Source organism: Lathyrus oleraceus, chromosome 5 (assembly GCF_024323335.1).
Source record: "Lathyrus oleraceus cultivar Zhongwan6 chromosome 5, CAAS_Psat_ZW6_1.0, whole genome shotgun sequence".
Taxonomy (NCBI): domain Eukaryota; kingdom Viridiplantae; phylum Streptophyta; class Magnoliopsida; order Fabales; family Fabaceae; genus Lathyrus; species Lathyrus oleraceus.
Window position 1 is genome coordinate 17,147,104 of NC_066583.1, and position 24,794 is coordinate 17,171,897.

Genomic DNA, 24,794 nt, shown 5'->3' on the forward strand with positions numbered 1-24,794 from the left:
AAACCCTAAAAATCTTTTGTGTGGACTGTTGGCTTGATCTTGGACAAATGGACTTAGAACTTAGGCAACATTCCTATGATAAAGGACTTAGCCAATGCCAACCTATTGAGAAACCAGGTGCTTGAAATTTATAACTTCATCTGATACATCATTCAAGATCCTTCTGAGTTCATCTGCAACATGATCATTGTTAAGTTGTTATTTTGAACCTGTGACTTGTGGAATTCATCTGCTACATGGGCTAATTTGGAGGAAGATCATGGAGTTGCAAAAGCTTGGATGTGCCTATCTTTATTTGATGCCTTTACTCTTCAAGATAATATAATTGTGCATTTGTGTGTTGCTTGATTCTAAAATGTCCAAGGGAATTCTGGGTTTCTATTGACATTCTTGTCTATTGGATTGCTACCCATTTGGTCAGATCTTTTCAACTCTTAACTTTTAATTTTATGCATAAGATTAGTCTCTTCATCTTCTCCCAATTTCTTTAATTCCAAAATCTCTCCCTCCCCTTTTAAAATCTTCTTTGTTTGAACTTATTTTGTTCTAAGCCTTGACCACTTTGCAAAAATATAGAAACTTTGGCCTTATACCATTGTATTTTCAAAATTCTTTTCTTAAATCAAACATGTAAATAAACTTAACTATACTTGACTTAAACTTTCAAAAAATCCAAAAAGAACTAATTCATTCAAACCATTTTTAGACCCTTGTGCCTTTCAAACTTAATTTTTGTTAAAAAGCACTACATCCACTTTGAAATTTGTATCACGAATTACGAGGTTTTGATCCCTCATTTTTATGTTGGTACGTAGGCACAAGTCCGAAGGTCTTGTCAAACACAAAAATATAATTAATGAATTTTTTTCTCATCCCCCCATTCTATTTGTTTGTAAACATCATTTTTGTACCAAATACATATGCACACAAAAAGGGCTCCCTAGGAGTACCTAGGACACTTTGGGTGCTAACACCTTCCCTATGGGTAACCAAACCCCTTACCTGTAATCTTTGACATTTTATTAGTTTTGATTTGAAAACTTCTTACTTTTGGGTTTTGTTCGTACTTTTTCTCTTTTTCCTTGGAAACAAAAAAAGCGCGGTGGCGACTCTTGTTATTTGATGTCTAGCCTATCCATAGCTTGATGATCATGAATTTACCGCTACAGAGCTCAATCAAGATCGATCTAATATCTCTATAAGTATCATATATGGGTCCCCATGATCTTCACATGTTATTTTGATCAAGAAATCATCAAGTGTTTGTAGTTGGTTTGCTTTGGAAACCCTAATTTATTTTTGTATCTTGTGTGACTTCTTCAACAAGTTTCTTCAACAATTGATCAAATATTTCAAGGGATACTTCACATTTCATCATCTTATGCACATATGATCCTCCATGAGTTTCAAAAATCAATAGAATATCAAGCTAGCAAGTTGGTTCATTGTGGTTGACCAGAGAAAGTCAACTGGTCAAAACTGGGGTTCCCTAGACCCTATCTTCTACAATGTTTATCATATGAAAATGATTCTAAGAGAACGTTACTCTAAATGACATTCCAAACAAATTTCATGTTGAGGTAAAGAGCTATGTTTTCTTGGAAAAACATTTTTTATGGTGAAAGATTATAGGTCATTTTGTCTAAACACTAATTTGGAGGTCAACTTCCCAAGATCATAACTTGTCCATTTTGTATGATATGAAAGCCATTCAAATTGCATAATCGAATTCAAGATGTCTACTTCAACTTTTATGTTTGGAGTAAGTGCAAATTCAACTTTCAAATGTATGTGCCAAGTGAAAACATTATAGGTCATTTTGGACCAATACCATTGAACAAGTGATTTTCCTCAACTTCTAAAATGCATAACTCCTTCATGCCAAATACAAATGAGGTCAAATTGGTAACCAAATTTAAGAGTGAACATTTGACTTGGGACTTAGAAAATTTTCAAATATGTTTGATTTCCCAAACTTCCACCTGAAAATCCATCATGATCCAAGCTTCAAATAAAAAAGTGTTCAACATGAAAGTTGTTCCCCCTGATCTCACCTTTCCTAAACATCAAAGATCATCTCATTTGGACCAAAATTGAAGGACTTGCGCATGGCTTCATTATGGGAAGTGTTTTGGCAAGTTTGAACTTCAAATGATCATTTGCTTTTGCATGCTTGCACATTATGAGTTCAGTAGACTTTATGCACGATTTGGAGTTGGATTACACCACTCTCAAGGCCCAAATGATTGCCCATGCACCCATGCAAGTGAATTACTATTTTTGTCAAATTTTCAAGTGGTGCAAATATCAAACACAATGCCTATTTAAACAAGCTTAAGGCTTCAAATTCATCATCAACGCCTTGCCCAAGCTTTGCTAGACCTATGAAAACCCTCACTGCCATAGAATTTTCTAAGATTTCTTTGAAATCGAGCTTGAACTTCACCATCTGTTTGGAAGTTCAAACTCCAGAAATTCACTTTCATTTTCAGTTTATTTGGTTTCTGCAAGCAAGAGGAGGAGAAAGTAATCAAATCCAGATCAAGGTCAAGTCAAATTGGATCAACTAGAAGGTGAATTTTTAGAAACCTCCACTCTTCGATTCTCTCTTATTTCTCCACTATTCTTGTTGATTTTTGGTTGTCTGAAGTCCAACCAATGTAGGCAACAAGATTGAGTTGCTTTGAGGTCAAATCAAAGCAACTCAGACCATTATCCTCAAAATTCAACTCCTTGTATCTTTTTATATACTTGGAGTTAGACAAAATTGAGGCCAAATTCGAGCTCCTGAGCATTTTTTCTTTAAATCCATGTCTTGCTTTTCCATTTTGGTGATGGTTGAAGGTGGACTAGTCTGGTGAGGTCCACCGGAGAAGAAGACCGGATCTCTGGCTCCGACGATGTGTTGGCAAGCTTCCCAACCACAGGATCCATTTAATTCATTCTAATCTTGAGCATTGGTTGTGATTACCACGTATGTTGCGTAGTTGACTGATGACCACATGGAACGTGCGTTTTGGACCATTTGATTTGCCACCTCAGTTAATGAGGGAGATCAGATGGTCCACGTATTTTGTAATTTCTGAATTTACATTTTATTTGCTTTATTTTCATTAATTCATATTAATTTTAATATTGATCCAAAAAATATGGGACTTTCACCAAAAAAATTCAAATATTTTTCTATTTCATTTTTTGAATTAAAATGATTTTTTGGATCAATATTAATATTTTTCACGATTTAATTATTTTTTTTGCATATTTTTAATTGTTTAAAAATACTTCTGACATTTCAAAAATAGTGAAAAAATTTCTCCAATGTTCTTTGACCTTGTTTGACCTATGATAAATCTCTTGGCCATTTATTTGGTGTTTTGGAGAGGTTTTAGGTTTTTGATCCAACATAATTTAATTTAATGCATTTTTAATTGATTTTTAATATGTTTAATTGAAAATAAATTATGTTGAGCCAATTTTTATTGACTTGTGAGGTTTGAATTTGTGATTGGGCCTTGGTCAAGGTTGATTTGACTTTTATTGGATTAAAATCATTGGATTTAGGGGATTGATGAAATGTACATTTCATCTTCCAAAATGAATGAATGATTTTAATTTGATGAAATTCCTCCCATGACCAATTTGTGTTTGTCCCCTTTCCCCTCCCTCTCCATCTTCAATCCCTTTATATCCCATTCCTCTCATTGGTCAAGGACATCTCAATATCCTAAGGATAATTGGTTCATAAACCAATACAAGTATGGATGAGATTAGGTCCACCCTTTGATCATTTTATTTTTGTGTGTGGTATGTTTTAGAAGTATGGTTCATTATATCGTATCTCTAACATGCATTAACACCAAAAAAATTATTGCCCAGCCTCAGATAGTTGTGACTTCTACATAAGTCCAATTACGATTGCTTAACATAGCGCTAAATTTTGACCAAAAGGCATAGCATTCTAGTAAGTGAGATTGTAAGTCTCCCCCCTTTCATGGTATTGTGTGGAAACTTCGCCTTTTTTCCTTCCTTTGGAAGATGTCTTTGTTCAAGGATTCATACTTGTGAATAGAGGGTTGAGTGTTCTCCAAAGAATGACTTAAACAATAAAAAAGGCAAAACTCCACTAACTTCTAATCCACTAACTATTTGACTAACTTTTAGTTTCAAGTCATTTACTTTTATACACTTTAAATTCAAGCCATTTATCATTTGTCATTATACATATCATTTAACTTGTTTATTTTAATTCCATTTTCACTTTGCTCACTTAAGCCATATATTTGCGATTGTATATACTTGTTTTGTATTTTATTTGTGTTTGTGGTCTTAGGACCTTAAAGTACATAATAAACAACAAAAACCTAAAAAATATTTGTGTGGACTATTAGATTTGATCTGAGTCTTGGACTTAGAATTAGACAACATTCTCTATATAAAAGGACTTGGTCAATGCCAACATCTCTGAAACCAACTCATTGTGAATTGAACATTCATCTGATGCAAGTATTGAGGTCCCTTTGAGTTCATCTGCTACATGGTCTTGTTGCAAATGTTACTTTGAACCTATGTCTAATGCCTTATTCTGAGCCATTCAAGGAGTATGTCATCTGATACATGGGGAAGATTATGAAGAAGATTATGAAGTTGCTAGCTTGGATGTGGCTATCTTTATTTGATGCCTTTCTCTTTATCTTGATATTTGTGTATTGGTATTGCTTGATCCTAAAGTCCAAGGGAAAAGTGGGTTTCTATATGACATTCTTGTTTATTGGATTGCATCCCATTGGTCAGATCTTTTCAACTCTTAACTTTTAAATTTTTGCTTAGGATTAGTCTCTTCATCTCCTCCCACTTCTTAAATTTTAAATCTCTCCCTCTTTTCAAAACCCTTGTGATTTCTAAGTTTAGATGTTATTGCAAATTAGAAACTTTGGCCTTATGCCATTGCATTTTAAACTCTTTTCTTGAATCAAACTTGTGAATAAATATAATCATATTGACTTCAAATTTAAAAAGACAAAAAGAACTAACACTCATTCAAACTCTTTTAGGCCCTTTGTGCCTCCTTTAAACTTAAAATTTTGTTAAAAGCAATCCACTCACTTTGAAATTGATACCATGAACTACGAGGTTTTGATCCCTCATTTAATGTTGGTACGTAGGCACAAGTCCGAAGGATTTGTCAAACACCTAATTAATGAATTCTTTTCTCATCCTCACACTTTATTTATTGCAAACATCATTTCATATCAAAACACATGTACACACAAAAAAGGGCTCCCTAGGAGTACCTAGGACAATTTGGATGCTAACACTTTCCCTCTGTTTAACCAACCCCCTTACCTGTAATCTCTGGCATTTTATTAGTTTTGATTTGAAAACTTCTTATCTTTGGGTTTTGTTCGTGCTTTTCCTTTTTCCCTTGGAAACAATAAAAGCGTGGTGGCGACTCTGGTTTTATTGACCTTAAGTTTACCCATAACTTAATGGTCATGAACTTCCCGCTACACATAGTCCATGCTTAGGTCTTAATCAAGTCCCTTTTTTTAAATCTTTTTTTAGTTCATTTTATGGTGATTATCAAGATGAAAGTGAAGAATGACAATGATGAATGTACAATATGATATAAAGCAAGGTAAAGGCAAAGTAGATAAATGGAAAAAAATTAAATGTTAGAAGTTAGGTACAAGAATGTAAAAAGTTAGAAATTAGAAGGAGGAAACATAAAAGTTAGGAGTTAGATGCTAGAAATTAGATGTTAGATGTTAGAATTAATCAAAACCAAAACAAAATAAGAGAATAAAAAGTTAATACTATAATTAAATTTAAACAAACAAATAACTGGAATTAAGTCTAAACAATATCTAAAATTAAATCCACCATATCATCTAAAATATTCAAAGAAACAATATTCAAGTCAATTATTAAATCTACAATCAAAATCAAACAATAATCTAAAATATTAAAAAGACAATATTCAACATTAAATCCACAATATTCTAATATTATCTAAAAATATTGTCGAACAATATCTAAAAATATAATAGCTAAAATTAATATTCTATCAATTCTAAAACATTCAAAATCAAATTCTAAAAATTAAATCTAAAATTAATATTCAAACAATATCTAATTAAACTAATTAAATATAAAATCATATCTAAACTAAATTAATTAACCTATCAAAAAAACAAGGAAATGGATAAAAAATAATCAGAATGGTCCTTAGAGAAAGGGATTTGCCAGGCCCATTTGTAGGGGGAGGTTCATTGGACTGAGGGGGTGTAGTTCAAAGAAGATTCCGTTTGGGCCTCATGAATGGCCCAAGGGCAATTGTTAGGAAGGAACACGACTCTCTCCCTCCTTACTTCTTCATGCGCACATCGGCCAAGGGAGAAAGAAGAGAGAAAAGAAATAGGTCGCGGTCCTCTCCTCTTCCGTTTCACTCGACCTACCGAAATTGAAAATAAAACTCAACCTACTGAAATTGAAAACAAAACCGACCTAACACATCTGTCGCATCCGTGAAAAACAACGGGCGGGCTAAAACAAAACAAACAGAGCCGCCACCGTGCGTTATTTATCCCAAAGAGGGAAAGGAAACGCTCAAAGTAAACCTGGAAAAGACATGGTCTCGCGATCAAAGAGAGATGGGATCGGGAGTCGGTTATGCGAAGGGAAGGTATTAGCACCCCTACGCATCCGTCGTACTCGACGGGATCCACGCTCAAAAATATAGAAGAAAGGTTGCTAAAACTGCTCACAAACATCACACACACACACAAGAAACAACACAGGTGGGAGAAGAGGGGAACGGGCTCGCTAGGATATCGCATCCTATGCCTACGTATCTCATCTGGAATGAGAATCAGAGCTACCGTAGTTCGGCTCACGCACGCCGAAACAAAACACACACACACAAGCAAACATGGAAACCGAATGCCAATCGCTGGACTTACATCAGACTCCGAACCAACAAACACACACGGGAAACCAACTGCCAATCGCTGGACTTACGTCGGACTCCACACAACAAACACCAACAGGATACAGACTGCCAAGCACTGGTCTTACATCCATCTCCTGACACACGCAAGAAGGTTAACAAACAAACAAGTTACCAAGGAGTCTGGCACTCGAGCCTAGTAACTGTCAAGCAAAACACACACAAAAAGAAAAAGGGTGCCCGGAGAGATCTCGTACGACCTCCTGCCTACTTACCTCATCTGGTATGAGGATCAGGGCAACGTAGTTCCCCTTAACAGGGGAGAAACTTTCTCCTAACCAGAGACTGGGAAATGACCAACTAGAAGGGAGACTGACTCGAGCCTAATAGTTATCATGTATTCCACAATGGTCCTAGGTTGAGTTTTCTATCTAACTTGCACAGGCAGCAAGCTATCCTAAACAGCACAGGCAAAGCAAACATACACACAATTAGCACACACACTATATACAAACAGATGGGCTCACACAAGGTTAGGCTTTAGTCAAGGGGTCATGTCAACCTCGACAAACAAGCAACTGTATCAGGGTGATGTTAGCTCTTAACCCTAACATTGAGAGTTAGGGTGAAGCAGATGAAATGGGAAGTGAGAGGTGTGCCTCACAACTCTTATCCCTGGCCTGGGAGAGCTTTTAAACAGATGAAAGTGTGGGAGTTCAGAAAGTTGGAACTCTTCTCCACATATGACTGACTCAACAAAGATCTTGGGTTAATATCCACAATGCATCAACACGAGGTGTGTGAGCAAAGTGGATGACACACTGAATAGCAGGAGATGGATTGCACATCTCTTTTATCTGCCAATTGCCTTATCAAAGGTCTTTTCCTGCTTGGCACAAAGATAAACATACACAAGCATTGCCTCTTAAGGAGGGCTTCAGACAGGTGCCTGCCCAAGTAACAGGACAGGTCTTCCAGACTACATGAAGTCAGAAATGTTATACCTATGTGGTTAAGCAACCAAGCAAAAGCAAGTTTAAATTGAACTTAAGCAACTAATGTACCTGTTGACACATCACACAAGTCAGTTAAACTGTACAGACAAACAGATAACATGAATATCAACAGTCAAACCCAATGAACAAAGCATAAGCCAATAAGTCAAACTCAAATGAGTTAACAACCCTACAAAACACACAATGTTAGTAGTCAAAATCAAGCATCAAATTCTCAAGTGAGGTTGCATCATGAACCATATAAACTGGATGTTCAACCTGAAATCAAAGCTCAAAGATGAGACAAACCACTAGGTCAAGGCCTAGGGTCAAAGAGGGAGAAAAAATTCAAAACAGAATGTGAAAATTGACATGAATCAACTTCAATCAATTAAGAACATCATCCAAAAGATCCCACATCAATATCTATTACCAATTCCATTTCATGAACAAAATATGGCAAGGTATGCACATTGTAACCACATTGTGACAACAGAATGAACAAATGCACAATAATTCAAAAATGATTCAATTAATTTTAGAAAAATTCATGGGTAAACAGAAAACACAACATGATCAACACACAAAACATTAGGGCATTTGGACATGATTAGGCATGGTAATTAAATTGTATAAGGCAAGGCAAGCAAAACAAGCTCAAATGGGGCACAATTTGGTACATCAACTTAGCACAAGCCTAAAACAGAATTGGCAAATGATAAACACTTCAAACCAAAGCCAAAACAAACTTCAATATGTCTAAAAACAATGTGAAAAATTTCACATTCATAGGATAAACAACCAGCATTTCACAAATCATTTAAATTCAAGACACTTCAAAAGTTCACAAATGATCATCCAAAATGAAAAATCTCAATCAAATCAGAAATGATTCTAAAAATTCCACAAAAACTCATGAGCATTCACAACATTCATCTCAAGCACCATACAAAAAATCAGAGCATTTGGAATTCATTTGATAGGGTAAACACATAGCACAAGATGAACATCACAAGGTGTGACACAAATTGTCACACCTAACTTAGAAAAATCATAACTCAGCAATGGCAACTGATAAAAATGCAAAATCAACACCAAAATATCCAGAAAGATGTCTAGTTTCACCATGTAAAATTTCATAGGCATTGGATAAAAATTGAGCATTTCACAATTGATATAGCAAAGCAATGTCCAAAATGTACACATGTACACAAACCCTAGGGCAAAAAATTATACAGCCATGCACAATTTGTAAAATAATATTTATAAAATACTAGAGACAAAATGTGACATAACAAAAAAAACCACATATTTTTAGGATCAATTTTCTATTTATTATGATTTTTCAAAATTAAATAAAAATTAAAAAAAAACATGAAGAGCAATGTACATGACTACATGGAAAAAAATGGAAAGGAAGCATGAACATTTGCCTAACAGGGATCCAAACACGGTCCCTATTCAAATCAGGATGGCGCGCGCTGCATGGCTATTCCATGCAGCCAATCAGCATCCAGCGTTAGCGCCAACCTAAGGCCACGCTTATGACCACAGCAAAACCGTTGCCTTAGCTAACTTCATCATCTCCAGCAAACACGCACGGTTATGAACAGTACCTTCACAAAATCATCAAGAACTTTTGTTCCAGTTTTTGAAATTGAACATATGATTGTGTAGATCTTTCATAATACATCAAGAATCTACCAATAACTAAGCGTATAACATCATGAACAATGAGAATCGATCACTTCAAGTTTTGCACATGAAAATTAAAATCAACATAACTTGCTCAATAATGCATGGATTTACATGGTTCAAAGCTCAGAATCACAAGCATTGCAAGATCTACAAGATTCACATAACAATTTCAAGAAATAAGAGACACGAATTTTTGACCTCTTGATTAGCAGCTTTCGATTCGTGTGGTTTCAACGCCTTGCAATGCTTCCAATGTGTTCTAGCAAGCTTGTATAAGTGTATGGATGAAGTCTTAATATTCAATTGAGCTTGTTTCAATAGATTTTGAATTCCACCATTGATGATCTTCAAGCTTGCATAGGCTTCAAACTCCACGAATTCATGTGATTCTTGCTTCAATCTTGCTCCACAATGATGCTAGATGATGAATCAACCAAGAAAAATGCAAAGTGTTTGAAGAAATTTTGAGAAAAAGTGAGAGAGAATTTTGAGAGACTTTGGAAATTCTAGATCTAGAATTGGGAAATGTGAAAATTCTGTTATGATTTGTGTTATATATGCTTCACTAATCATGATTAATTAACCTCTAATCAAATGCTAATGAAAAATGGTTAATTTGGAGGTGTTTTGCAAAAATTATTTTTTCACCTTATGCATGGCATGGCATGTGAATAGTGCACGTTTTTGCATTCATTTTCTCTCAAAATATCATTTTAAGGCCAATGGAAGTGGTACCATGTGTAAATGATTCACCAATTTTGAATTCCATTTTTTCCCTCCAAAAATGCATTGAATTTTCAAATATTTATGTGAATGGAATGCATGCCATATGATGTCAAATTTGGAAACTAGAGGTCATAACAAGAATTTAGCAAAAAGAGCCACTTGATTTGGACTTATGGTTTGAAAGTTATGCCCCTTTGAAGTTCCATGTTCATTTCACCAAGATTGATCCATATCTCCTCAACCATACATGAGAAATTCATGATCTTGGACTTTTTGGAAATGGGAGAACAATATATACAACTTTCATGTTCAACGAAATTTCATTTGAAGCTTTCTTGATGATGTAATCTTGAGGAGAAAACCTTTCCATTTTTGGCAATTTTGAATTACAAGTCACTTTCCATTTTTGGAAAGTTTTGTCCTGACTTTATTTTCTTCAATGTTGATGTTTGAAATGCCAAATGAGACTTGTTTGATCATGAATGAAGTATTTCTAACCACTTCCCACCTCCAAATCCAACAGTTGACTTTTGGTTGACTTTTGTTGACTGATAGGTGACTTGGTCAGGCACAGATGAATTTGAGCCTCAATCTCCTGATGAAATGGCTCCAAAATAAAACCCTAGCTTATACAAGCTCATTAAAAGCATATGATGATCCCCATCCCCACAAAGACCCCATCTCCTTGCAAAACCCTGATTGGCACAATACAATTGATTAGGGTTGACCAGAGGTCAAAACCCTAATCCCAAGGAAACTTGCCAGGAATAATGAACCTCTTGGTGATGATGATGTATCCATGATGATGGTGTACCACTTCAACCAAGATAAAGATCAACCTCCTTGAGGAACCAAGAAAACCCTAATTGAAGCACAATCCTCAGATGATTAGTGATCAATTCAACAAGACCATCAGGCTTGAATCTTTTAACCTCTTTATCTTCTGAACAAGACTTAGGAGGATGACTTGCTCAATGTTTCCACAAGATATGCAAAATGTAATGCCTAATGTCCTAAACATGAGATGCAATATGCTAAGCTAGTCCCAAGAGAGGAGGGCAAATTTTGAGGTGTTACAACATCCAAGCGCGATTTGATTCTTACCGGCGATGACGGAGATAGATCCGAAGCTCGGGTATTCAATGCTCAATCCGGTCCTTTAATCCTCCTTGCTTCTGTTATGGATTTTTCTGTTACGATCTACTTCTTGTTTCCTATCGTGATTTGCTCGGTTCGTAATGAATCAATATGGTAATGTTGTGGTGTTGCTTATGATCCCAATACCTGCTACAGAGTACCCAGTTACACCACTCGTGATTACAGTTCCTTCTCCATTTTCTTTTGACAGCACGAAGGTGGTGCCATGGAATTATGATTCAAAGGTTTATATCTATGGGCAGGAAGTGAAGGAAGAGCAAATGGAGTCTAAGGAAGCTAGTGTGAACATTACTAGAGTCGGGGGTATAACCCGAAGTGGTAGAGTATTTGCACCAGCACCTCCCCCAGACAATAATAACCAAGGATCTTCGAGCAAGAACCAGGGGAAACAAGCGGCGAATGATAGTCAAGGATATAACACAACTCAGAAAACAACTCCTAATGATAAAGTCGAAGAGTTTCTCCGCCTCATCAAGAAGAGCGACTAAAAAGTGGTTGATCAGCTCAACCAAACACCTTCAAAGATATATATGCTATCATTATTAATGAGTTCATAAGCGCACAGGAAAGCTTTGATGAAGTTCCTAAGGGCACCGCATATTCCTCAAGAAATATCCGTGAATCAGTTTGAAGTTGTGGTGGCCAATACTTCTGCGAGTAGCTGTTTGGGTTTCAAGGATGATGAATTACCACCCGAGGGTAGAAACCATAACAAAGCGATCCATATTTCGATTGATTGTGTGGATATTGTCTTATCCCAAGTATTGGTGGATACTGGCTCGTCATTGAATTTTTTGCTTAAGAACTCGTTGTCCAAATTGACTATCGAAGGGTTGATGATGAAACCGAGTGCACTCATAGTGAGAGAATTCGATGGATCAAGATGAACAGTGATGGGGGAGGTTGACCTCCCTATGAAGATTTTTCCTCAATCTTCATCATCACATTTTACATAATGGACATATAACTGACCTATAACTGTCTCCATGGACGTCAATGGATACACTCGACTGGTGCGATAACCTTAACCCTCCACCAGAGACTGAAGTTCATGATTGGCAGTAAACCGGTAGTGGTGGAAGGAGAAGAGGACAATGTGGTGAACCATTTGGCATTGTTTAGATATGTCGAACTTGGAGGAGGTATCCATGAGACTCTCTTTCAAGCTTTCGAAGTGGTGAACATGGAAATGACTCAACCGATGAAGGAATCTCAAGGCGCGGAACCTCATATGGCTTCATGGAAAGATGCAAAGACTATAATAAAGGTTGGACACCCCATGGGCTAGGGCAGAGTACTTAAGCTACTGGTGAACAAAGACAGATCTGGTCTGGGATTTCATTCCCATCAGTTGACTCAAAAGAAGATAGTTGCAAGTGTGAGCAAAGGACCGATTCCCGCGATACCTGATACTTTTACCAGTGTGGGGCATCTCAAAGACAATTCAAATTGTATGGTGGAAAGAGAATGCGATCTGCCTGACAAAGGGTGCTTTATGTACCGAAAGGCTTAAGGACAAGTGCTTAATAACTGGATTGTCGTGGATATATTAGAAGTCACTTTCATTGAAGAGTAACTTTCCTTGTTTTGCTTTGAAAACTCTACGCTCTGCCCAAGGCATATGGCAAACTTGTATGGCCCTCATATATTTAAACAAAGTTTATTAATGAATAAAATAAACATCTTTGCATTCAATTTGTGCTCCTTGTCGTTCATTGTTTCTTTCTTTTTTATCCACAAAAAAAATAAGCCAGTGTTTTTCATTTATCATCTTTTCCTTCCCACCACCCTAAAATCTAGTATAAATCATGCAGATCCGCGTCGGGTTCCTTTGAAAACCAAACTGCTAGAGTCCGATATGACTTTGACAATCCAATTTACCAAGCCAACAAAGACGGCGAGGAAGATTGTGAACTCCTTGAAGAGTTGTCTAGGTTGTTGTAGGAAGAATCAAAAGTTATCCAACTGTATCAAGAAGTAGTGGAGATTGTAAATCTCGGATCAGATGAGGAAAAGAAATAAGTCAAGATAGGCGCATCCCTAAACGACGAAGTAAAGAGGAAGTTGATCGAAATATTTCCTGAATATATGGATGTATTTGCCTGGTCTTATCAAGATATGTCAGGGATGGATACAGACATCGTGGTGCACCGACTACCCCTCATAGAAGAATGTTCTTCGGTAAAGCAGAAGATGGGGAGAACCCGTCTTGATTTTGCCATCAAGATTAAAGAAGAAGTTCATAAGCAATTGGACGTTGGCTTTCTTGCAATGGAAAATTACCCTCAATGGGTAGCAAATATCTTACCTATGCCCAAGAAGGATGGTAAGGTGTGCATGTGCATTGACTACCGAGATCTGAATAGGGCAAGCCCTAAGGATGACTTCCCTTACCTCACATTGATGTGTTGGTAGACAATACGACCCAATTCTCGGTATTCTCCTTCATGGATGGGTTTTCCGGGTACAATCAAATAAAAATGGCACCTGAAGACATGGAGAAAACCACATTTATTACCCCTTATGGAACTTTTTTCTACAAGGTTATTCCTTTTGGCTTGAAGAACGCTGGTGCGACATATCAACGTGCGATGGTCACTCTCTTCCATGATATGATTCATAGAGAGATTGAGGTATATGTTGATGATATGATCACAAAATCCCTAACTGAGGAAGAGCATCTGATTCATCTGGAAAAGCTTTTTGCACGGTTAAGGAAGTTTAGGCTGAGACTAAATCCCAATAAATGCACATTTGGGGTAAGATCTGGTAAGCTGCTAGGTTTTATCATCAGCCAATGTGGGGTCGAAGTCGATCCCGATACGATCAAGGCTATTCAGGTTATGCCAGTACCAAGGAATGAGAAAGAGGTTTGTGGATTCCTAGGGAGATTAAACTACATCACTAGATTTATATCTCATCTTATGGCCATGTGTGAGCCTATATTCAAATTACTCCGCAAAGATCAAGCAATCGAGTGGAACGATAAATTCCAGAATGCATTTGAAAAGATAAAAGAATATTTGCAAGAACCGTCGATCTTGATGTCGCTCGTACCGGGTAAGCCGCTTATCATGTACTTGACAATTCTTTAGGGATCCATGGGTGGTGTTTTAGGACAGCACGATGAAACCGGTAGAAAATAGAATGCGATCTACTACCTGAGTAAAAAGATCACAGATTGCGAAAGCAGGTATTCATTGCTCGAGAAGACGTGTTATGCATTGGCCTGGGCCGTCAAACGTTTGAGGTAATATATGATGACGCATACAACTCTCTTGATCTCCAAAATGGATATGATCAAGTACATATTCGAAAAGCCTGCCCTCACAGGAAGAATCGCTTGGTGGAAAATTGCATTAACAGAATATGACATCCAATACGTCATGCAGAAAGCTATCAAGGGTAGTGTGTTGTCTAACTACTTGGCTCACCAACCCGTGGGAGATTATCAGCTTATACGCTTTGACTTCTCAGACAAGGACATTATGTTCGTAAGAGATTGGGGTATCCTAGAACCCGAGGAAGGACCCGAACCAGAATCGTGATGGACGGTCGTGTTTGATAGTGCTTCGAATGCTCAAGGAAACGGAATAGGGGAAACCATCACTTCTCTAACTAGCTTCCATCTCCCCTTCAATGCAAGATTATGTTTCGATTGTAGCAATAATATGGCGGAGTACTAAGCATGCATCTTTGTCTTAGAAGCAGCTATTGACCTAAATATCAAGATCTTAGAAGTCTATGGAGATTCTGCATTGGTAATCATCCATATTAGAGGAGATTGGGAAGTTCGCGATCACAAGTTGATCCCATACAAAGAACATGTTTCGAAATAAATCCCATATTTCGATGGGGTTACATTCCATCACATTCCTCGAGGGGAAAATCAATTGGCAGATGCTTTGGCTATCTTGGCATCTATGTTTAAGGTCAAATGGAAGAATGAAGCACCATCTATCCACATTGACTACTTGGATGAGCCAACGTACTATTTAGCAGCTGGAGAGGAATCAGACGGCCATCCCTGGTTCCATGACATCAAGAGGTATCTGGAAAAGCAAGAATATTCAGAGTATGCATCCATTATGGATAAGAAGTACCTCCGAAATCTCTCGGCTAAGTTCTTCTTAAGTGGAGACGTGTTGTACAAAAGAAATTACGACTTGGTTTTACTCAGATGTGTGGATAGACACAAAGGAAACCAAATCAAAATGGAAATTCATGAAGGATCCTTTGGGGCACACGCTAGTGGGCATACTATGGTTAAAAATATCTTACGGGTGGGTTACTATTAGATAACTATGGAGGTTAATTGACACTGCTACGTCCAGACATGCCATAAATGTCAGATTTTTGCAGATAAGATTCATGTGCCACCGGTTACGCTCAATGTCTTAACATCACCTTGGCCTTTTTCCATGTGGGGCATCGACGTAATCGGGAATATTGAGCCGACTACCTCGAATGGTCATCGTTTCATCCTTGTGGCCATTGACTACTTCACTAAATGGGTGGAGGCAGTCTCGTATGCAAATGTTACAAAGCAAGTAGTGACTCGCTTCTTGAAGAAGGAAATTATATGTCATTATGGGGTCCCAAATAAAATCGTTACGGAAAATGGGTCTAACCTCAATAACAAGATGAAGAAATAATTATGCAAAGACTTCAAGATTGTGTCGCATCCGTGAAAAAACAACTGGCGGGCTAAAACAAAACACAAACAGAGCCGCCACCGTGCGTTATTTATCCCAAAAGAGGGAAAGGAAACGCTCAGAGTAAACCTGGAAAAGACATGGTCTCGCGACCAAAGAGAATGGGATCGGGAGTCGGTTATGCGAAGGGAAGGTATTAGCACCCCTACGCATCCGTCGTACTCGACGGGATCCACGCTCAAAAGAAAGAAAAGGTTGCTAAAACAAACATCACACACACACACTGAAGACAACACAGGTGGGGTAAGAGGGGAGAGGGCTCGCTAGGACATCGCATCCTATGCCTACGTATCTCGTCTGGAACGAGAATCAGAGTTGTCGTAGTTCGGCTCACGCACGCCAAACAAGACACACACAAACACAGGCAAACCTGGAACCCGGACGCCAATCGCTGGACTTACATCGGCTTCCGAACCAAACAAACACACTCAGGATACGGACAGCCAATCGCTGGGCTTACATCCATATCCTGACACACAAAAGGGTTAACAAGCAAACACACACAAAAAGAAAAAAAGTGCCCGGAGAGACCTCGCACGGTCTCCTGCCTACGTACCTCATCTGGTATGAGGATCAGGGCGACGTAGTTCCCCTGAACGGGAAAGAAATCCTAACCAGATACAAAGGGAGACACACTACTAGGGAGCTGTACTCGAGCCTAGGTGTTATCATGCATCATTGCCCTATGTTATGGTTTCTACCTACTTGCACAACAGCAAGCTAATCCTAACCAGGAAGAAGCAAAGCATGCAAGCATAAACAAAACAAATCAAACATTCACAGTTAGCACACGCTATATCCAGACAAGGTGGGCTCAATCAAGGGTTAAATTGCAAAAGCAACACAACTGTACAGGCTAGTGTTCGCTCTTAACCCTGACATTGAGAGTCAGGGTGAAGCAGATGAAAGGTGAGTGAAGATGAGACTTCACAGCTCTTATCCCTGGCCAGGGAGAGCTTCAGACAAAGGAGCGTGGGTCCAGAAAATGGGAACCCTTCTACACTCAAGACTCTGACTCAACTGATCTTGGGTTAATGTCCCAATGCATCAACACAGTGGTGTGAGCAGAGGGACGACTCAACAGAATAGCGGGAGATAGATTGCATATCTCTTTGATCTGCCAATTGCCTCATAGAGGTCTTTACCTGCTTGGGGACAAAGTTAAACAATCACAAACATCGCCTCTTAAGGAGGACTTCAGACAGTTGCCTGGCTAAATAACAAGCCAGGTCTTCCAGACTACATGGAGACAAGAGAGTCTACCTCAACTGGTTTATACAACCAAGCAGCAGCACAGCAAGTTCTTAAAGAACTAAAGCGACTATGGTACCTAAAATCAATCAAGTACAGTCAGTATACCAATCACACAGTCAAAACAAACAAGTTAAGAATCAACAGACAATACAATCAACCAATGCAATGTGCAAAGCACAATCAACTCAAGTGAGCCAAGCATCCTACAAAATACCAAGTTAGTTCACAACAATTAGCCAAATCAAACTCAATTAACTTGCATCATTCTCCTTTAAGGCATTTGCATCTCAACCTGAAACACAATTCAAAAGTGAGAAACAAGACCACTAGGACAAGCCTAGGGTCCAAAGGAGATGAAAAACTCAAAACAGCAAGTTAAAATTAACCAAAACCAAAATTTATCAAGCAAAAAGAGAATCCAATTGGTCTCACACCAAAACTATGCACCAAATCCATTTCATACACAAAACATGCCAAACTATGCATTTTGGAAACATATTAGAGCAAACAGAATGATCACAATCAAATCAATATCAAAACAGCTCAATAAATTCCACAAAAATTCAAGCTTAAAAAGAACACATTCAATGAGTAGCATATCAAATTTCATGCCATTTGGACCAGAGGAAGTATGGAAATTAAATTCATAAAGTTCAGACAAGTTCAAGCCAGCCAACACAAGGCATCAAAACAATCATCAACTTCCATCAATCATAAAACAGTGACAACATATGATAAATGAATGGGATCAAAACCATAATGACCTATAATGTGTCTAGAATTCACATGTCAAATTTCACATCCATCCAATTAATGACCAGAATTTCACAAGCCAAATACAAACATGTGTCACAACAAATCAACAAATGACCAACCAGGGGAGAAAATTCCAATCAAATAGGAAATTCCATCAATAAATACATACAAATTCACATGTATTCTCAACATCCATATTCTCACTCATGCAAAAATTCAACTCAATCCAATGTCCCTAAGCACATCAAATAAAATCATGAAATTCCACTAAGCATGGTGTGACACAAACTGTCACACCTCTAATCAAAAATTCATATCTCATCAACCAGGGATCCAAAAATTGCAAACCACATATCAAAATCACCAGCAAAGAGTCTAGAACATGCACAAGAAATTTCAAGCATTTCTATGGAAGCATCATCATTTTATGAGTGAAATGGCATGGCATACACACAAAGCATACATTCAAACAATCCCTAGGCATTTTTAAAATTCACATGTGCACAAAATGATTAAAATTCATCATAAAAAACTACACATCACAAGGAGAATAATGCAAAAAGTCTCATCAAATTTGGACAAGAAATGAATGATTTATGAATTTTTGAAGTTGTATGATCAAAATGAAATGAAAAATGAAAAAGAAAATGAAATAATACAAATAATGTTGGATAATGGCAATCTGGTAAATATTAACAGCGAAGTCCAAAATGCGCCGTTTTCATTAATGGAGTGGCGCTACGCTATTGGTCAGGATCCGCGGGAAACAAGAAATTTGAACGCAAGCCTGGCCAATCAGATCTGAACGCGTTTCTGGACGCGTTCTTCATCGTCTTCGTCAAACAAAATCCAGAAATCACACATGAACAAATCTTAACCAAAATGATCATGCCATACATCAATGGAACCGTCTAAACATGTACATCATGGATATGGCAAGCATTTTACCTAACTCTAAACATATCAACCGGATCGAGCGAAAATAGGTTTGCACATCAAACTTCCAATCAAGATTTCTCTCTCGATACTCAACCAAATTCAAAACCACAAGCAGCATTGCATTCTATGTTGAAAGATCTATCTAAGCCACATCTTAATTCAAGCAATGGTTGAGATCGAAAATTTACCTTATGGATGAAGCAGATGTTGAATCACGCGTTTCCAAGTCCAAGAAGGTGAAACAGATGAAGATCAATGTTGTGGAAGTTAAATGGAATGAATGCCTCAGCTCAAAACAGCTCCAGCTTAAAGATTCTTCAATTTGCCATGGTAGATCAAGCTTTCAACAGTCACGATTCAGCAACCTTTTGGCCTTGATTTGATGAAACAGTTCCTCAATGATGCATGTAGAAGGTGGATCCAACAAGAACAAGCCAAATTGATGAAGAATTCAATGAGAAATGATGAAAAAAGTTGGAAAGAGTTTGGAGAAAAATGAGAGAATTTGGAGGGAAAGTTTGTAAGATCTTGGAGAATGAAAATTTGATTATGATTTCTGTTACAATTATCCTTTTATACCATGCCTTAATCCATTTACTAATCACAATTAGCAAAATCAAAATGAATTAGTGAAATGCATTTTCAAGTGTAATGTCCAAAATGGCCTTTTGCAAAATAGGCAATGTAACAGTAGAAAACCAGTTCCAACAAGTCACATTGATCATTTGGAATGTGTTGGAATGAGCTTTGTATGGAAAAACCATGTATTTCACAAAATCACCTTTTTTCCCACCAATTTTCAAATAGTTCACTTGAAAAATGACATTTTGCCATGATGATTTTTGATGAAATATGATGATGCATCATGAAAGTACATGTGAAATGGGTTTTGCTCAAAGAAAGATCACCCAATTTGGCCATTCCATGTGAAAGTTATGACACTTTGAATTTAGGCATTTTTGGAAAATGATTTGACCATATCTTGCCAACCACACATGAGAAATTCATGTTCTTGGACTTTTTGGAAAGGTGAGAGCAAGATCTACAACTTTCATGTTGAACAAAATTTCATTTGAAGCATTTTTGGACATGTAATTTTGTGATGAAAAACTTTCCATTTTTGGCAGTTTCCAATTACAAGTCACTTTCTATTTTTAGAAACTTTTCATCTGACTTTATTTTCTTCATTCTTGATGTTTGAAATGTCAAATGAAACTTGTTTAGCCATGAATGAAGTGTCTCTTGCCCTCTCCCACCTCCAAATCCATTAGTTCAAGCACAGTTGACCACAGTTGACTTTTCTGACTAATAGATGAATTTGGCTATGCACTGATCAAGCTGAGCCTCAAACTCCTGATGAAATGGCTCAATGATGAAACCCTAGCTTCCATAAGCTCAATATAATCACATGATGATCCCCATATCCATTGTAGACCCCATCTCCTTGCCATGCCCTGATTGGCCCAATACAACTGATTCAACTGATTAGGGTTGACCAGTGGTCAAAACCCTAATCTCAAGGTGTCTGATCAATCTCTTGAATCTCTTGGTGATAAAAAGACCATGATGATGATGATGTATCATTTCAACCAAGATCAAGCTCAATCTCCTTGAGAAACCATGAAACCCTAATTTGAATCACACATCCTCAGATGACTAGTGATCAGTCCATAAACCCTGAGGCTTGAATCCCAAACTCTTATCTTCATTCCAAGACCTATGAGGATAACTTGTTCAATGTAACCACATGATATGCAATATGCAATGACTAATGTCCTAAAAATGATATGTAATATGTTAAGCTAGTCCCAAGAGAGGAGGGCAAATTTTGAGGTGTTACAGCTGCCCCTATTCAATCCACTGTGAACCTGTCGATATGAATAGCCTCGGCTTTCAGATGATCAGGATGAAGAGTGATTGAATACCAAGAACAGACGAACAATTTGCACTCTGATGGGAAAATAATAAACAATGCCTGTCAGAATCGGCAAAGAACAAACTTCTGAACAAGAATCCGTCGGGTACGGAGAACAGTCGGCATGAATACCGAAACAGGAATATATCTGGATAAATGGTAACACAAAGATATCCATGGCCTGAACGCCGCTCGTCAGTCTGCATACTGAGCCTCACAATATGAGAGTATTGATGTCGGTCTGAATACCGGGAGATTAGCCTGAACGCCACTTTGGTCTGAACACCACTTCGGTCTGGATACCGGAAAACTGGTCTGAACACCACTTCGGTCTGGATACCGCTTCGGCCTGAACACCAGAAAACTGGTCTGAATACCATAAGTACTTCAACCTGATCGTCGGAAACTTCTTCGATCTGAAAATCGGAAACTGGCCTGAACGCCACCTCGGTCTGGATACCGCCTCGGCCTGAACACCGGAAAATTGGCCTGAATACCATAAGTACTTCAACCTGATCATTGGAAACTTCTTTGATCTGAAAATCGGAAACTGGCCTAAACGCCACCTCGGTCTGGATACCGCCTCGGCCTGAACACCGGAAAATTGGCCTGAATACCATAAGTACTTCAACCTGATCGTCGGAAACTTCTTCGATCTGAAAATCGGAAACTGGCCTGAACGCCACCTCGGTCTGGATACCGCCTCGGTCTGGATACCGGAAAACTGGCCTGGATGCCACAAGTACTTCGACCTGATCATCGGAAACTTCTTCGATCTGGAAATCGGAAACTGGCCTGAATGCCACCTCGGTCTGGATACCGCCTCGGTCTGGATACCGGAAAACTGGCCTGGATGCCACAAGTACTTCGACCTGATCATCGGAAACTTCTTCGATCTGGAAATCTGAAATTGGCCTGAACGCCACCTCGGTCTGGATACCGCCTCGGTCTGGATACCGGAAAACTCTTCATGCCTGTCAGCATCGGCAGAAACAACAAAACGGTGATAAGTGATTCGGCACGCCTGCCAAAGACCCATGCTGGGGATAGCAAGCCACAAACCGGCTATTCTCTCTTCAACCCTAGCCAACGAACATTTTGCGTTTAGCTGGGGATTATCTCTTTCTTGTTTTTCTTTTTGGACCCCGAAACTTTTCTGACCATCATTTCCATCTCTGCTCGACAGAAACTCTTCCTCCAATATCGCACCACTGGGGGAATACTGCTGATAAAAAAACGGTGCCAAACTCCTCGGAGCAACACCTTCACCCTCCAGCAAAACCAAATCTCAAACGGTAACCACGGCTTGAGTCGCGCTGATGCTTGCAATATGATGCATGATATTTTCTCAGCGTAATGCTCCATAATTATGATAATGCTACGCGATTTATTTATGCAATATGCTATGATCTCCTAAATGATGCATGCATAAAAGATATCCCCCTCAAGGGACTCTTCTGAGGAGCTCGAGACACTCTGCTGAGGAACTCGCCACCGCTCCGATTCCACCCTGCTGGGGAATAACACTACTGCTGGGAAAAGGGAAACCCTTGCTGGGGAAAAACCTCCTTTGCACTCAGTCCGCTTGGGGAATTGCTGGGGAAAGAACCACCAATGCACTCTGTGGGGATACACCAGTCTTTGACTAGCTGGGGATATCAATCCCGACTCTGCTTGGGAAACCACCACACACAGATACTTCCGCTGGGAAAACTGCAACCTCTAGACCTGGCGGCTGGGGAAGCATCAATCTGAAACCTGCTGGGGATAACCATCCTGACCCTGCTAGGGAAGCCACAAACCTTGGATCTGCTGGGGAATTAGTCCTCACGACTCTGCTTGGAGAGATGAGGAAACTCTGGTACTGAACTCTCGTCGACTCGTCGACCCATTGGTATTCATATCCAACTCTCATGTCAGCTTTCCAATTTTGAGAACTCCCAGACTCATCTGGACCTTTTCTGCTCCATCATCTTGTATTCCAAACCGCTCCGTACTCGACGGAGAGCGAACCCCTGGGATTTACACAAACCTTTCAATCTTCCGACTTTGAAGAGTCTTCTTGATTAATTCTCAAGGATCATCGTACGTCTTGCCATCTTTTCACCACTCTTCTATTTATTTGACCCTGATTGGACTCCGTGGGGATCTTTGTCAAAAGCTTCCACATCACAACCTGCAAGTGAGGGAAAGATACCTAACAGTTCCTGCAAAAGAGATCATTAGATAAAAACGTGCCCCAGGCGTGTCAAGATTTCAACACTTGGGCCACTCAACCTTCCGAATAAGATTTCCAGTCTTCAATCTTATATGCACGCATTGGAAGGGACCTGTATGTCTTAAAGTGCACAATTCTTTATCACAAACAACCTGGATGTTTTTGCAATCAAAGCGGTAATGAAAGACAAAAACAAAATTATTTGACTGAATATGCATTTTATTGATTGAAAAGGTGTGGCTCAAATTGAGCAATACAAAGGAAGCAATTCCTGAAAAGAGGTAATTGCGCACAAAAGGAAAAATCTATCCTAATGGCAATGTGAAACCCGTGATCTCATCGAGTTCCAACTCGGTTACACCCCATATGTCCTCAGACTCTCCGTGCTTTCTGCCTTCTGAACAAGACGTTTCTGATTGATCCCCACCGGGTATTGTCCATGATGCCTTAACCAAAGCCAACGATCATGCCTGACGCAGTTGTTCGTTTCAATCCCTCTTTTGCCTGGACCGCCCTTTCGGGTTTTCAGTCCACCGGGATACCCATTTTTGCCCAAGTCGCCTTTTCAGGTTTTCGACTTGCCGGGTGTACAGTTTTTCATTTTATCCCTAATTTTTGCCCGAACCTTTCTTTCTGTTTTTTGGTTCGCCGGGATGCCCATTTTTGCCTGGACTATTTTATTCTTTTCGTCCAGCGGGTCTCTTATACGAAGTATTTTTTAACTGCGTCCGCATTCACAGGGGATGGAAAATCTTCACCATCCATGGTCGTTAACAACAAGGCTCCACCAGAGAAAACCTTCTTGACCACGAATGGACCTTCATAATTAGGTGTCCATTTGCCCCTTCGATCGTTTTGAGGAGGAAGGATCCTTTTCAGCACCATATCACCCACGTGATACACCCGAGGTCGCACCTTTCTGTCAAAAGCACGCTTCATCCTCTGCTGGTACAACTGTCCATGACAGATGGCCGCCAACCTCTTTTCCTCTATCAGGCTCAACTCTTCATACCGAGTCCTTACCCATTCAGCCTCTTGCAACTTCACGTCCATCAGGACTCTCAAAGAGGGAATCTGCACCTCAACTGGTAGCACGGCTTCCATTCCATATACCAAAGAGAAAGCGTTGCCCCAGGCGATGCATGCATCGATACTCAGGATACCAGCTTCATACTCAATCACACTGCTGGTGCATTCAAATGCTAGTCGGGTAGCAAAAAGGAACGTGGGATCCTTTTGGTGCAACCAAAACGACACTAACTTCTTCATATTAACCCCATCAGACATCAGAATCCGTTCAGATTCAGGGTCAAGCCCCTCCTCCGGGATCGGTTACTCTCAACCTTTCGATTTGAGCACCTCGAGATGTCTTCATCAGGGAACTCAAACTTCCTCGATTGATAATCCTCAATGGGTTGTTGGGCGAGGTAATCAGACAATACACTCCCCTTGATTGCCTTCTGAGAGTATCACA

At 38.9% G+C, this 24,794-nt stretch overlaps 1 pseudogene; it reads right to left on the reverse strand.

Annotated features, from left to right (window-relative positions):
* LOC127078479 (pentatricopeptide repeat-containing protein At5g18475-like) overlaps positions 1 to 7,080 on the reverse strand; it is an 87,931-nt pseudogene extending 80,851 nt beyond the window's left edge.
* Positions 7,081 to 24,794: the final 17,714 nt, after the last annotated feature.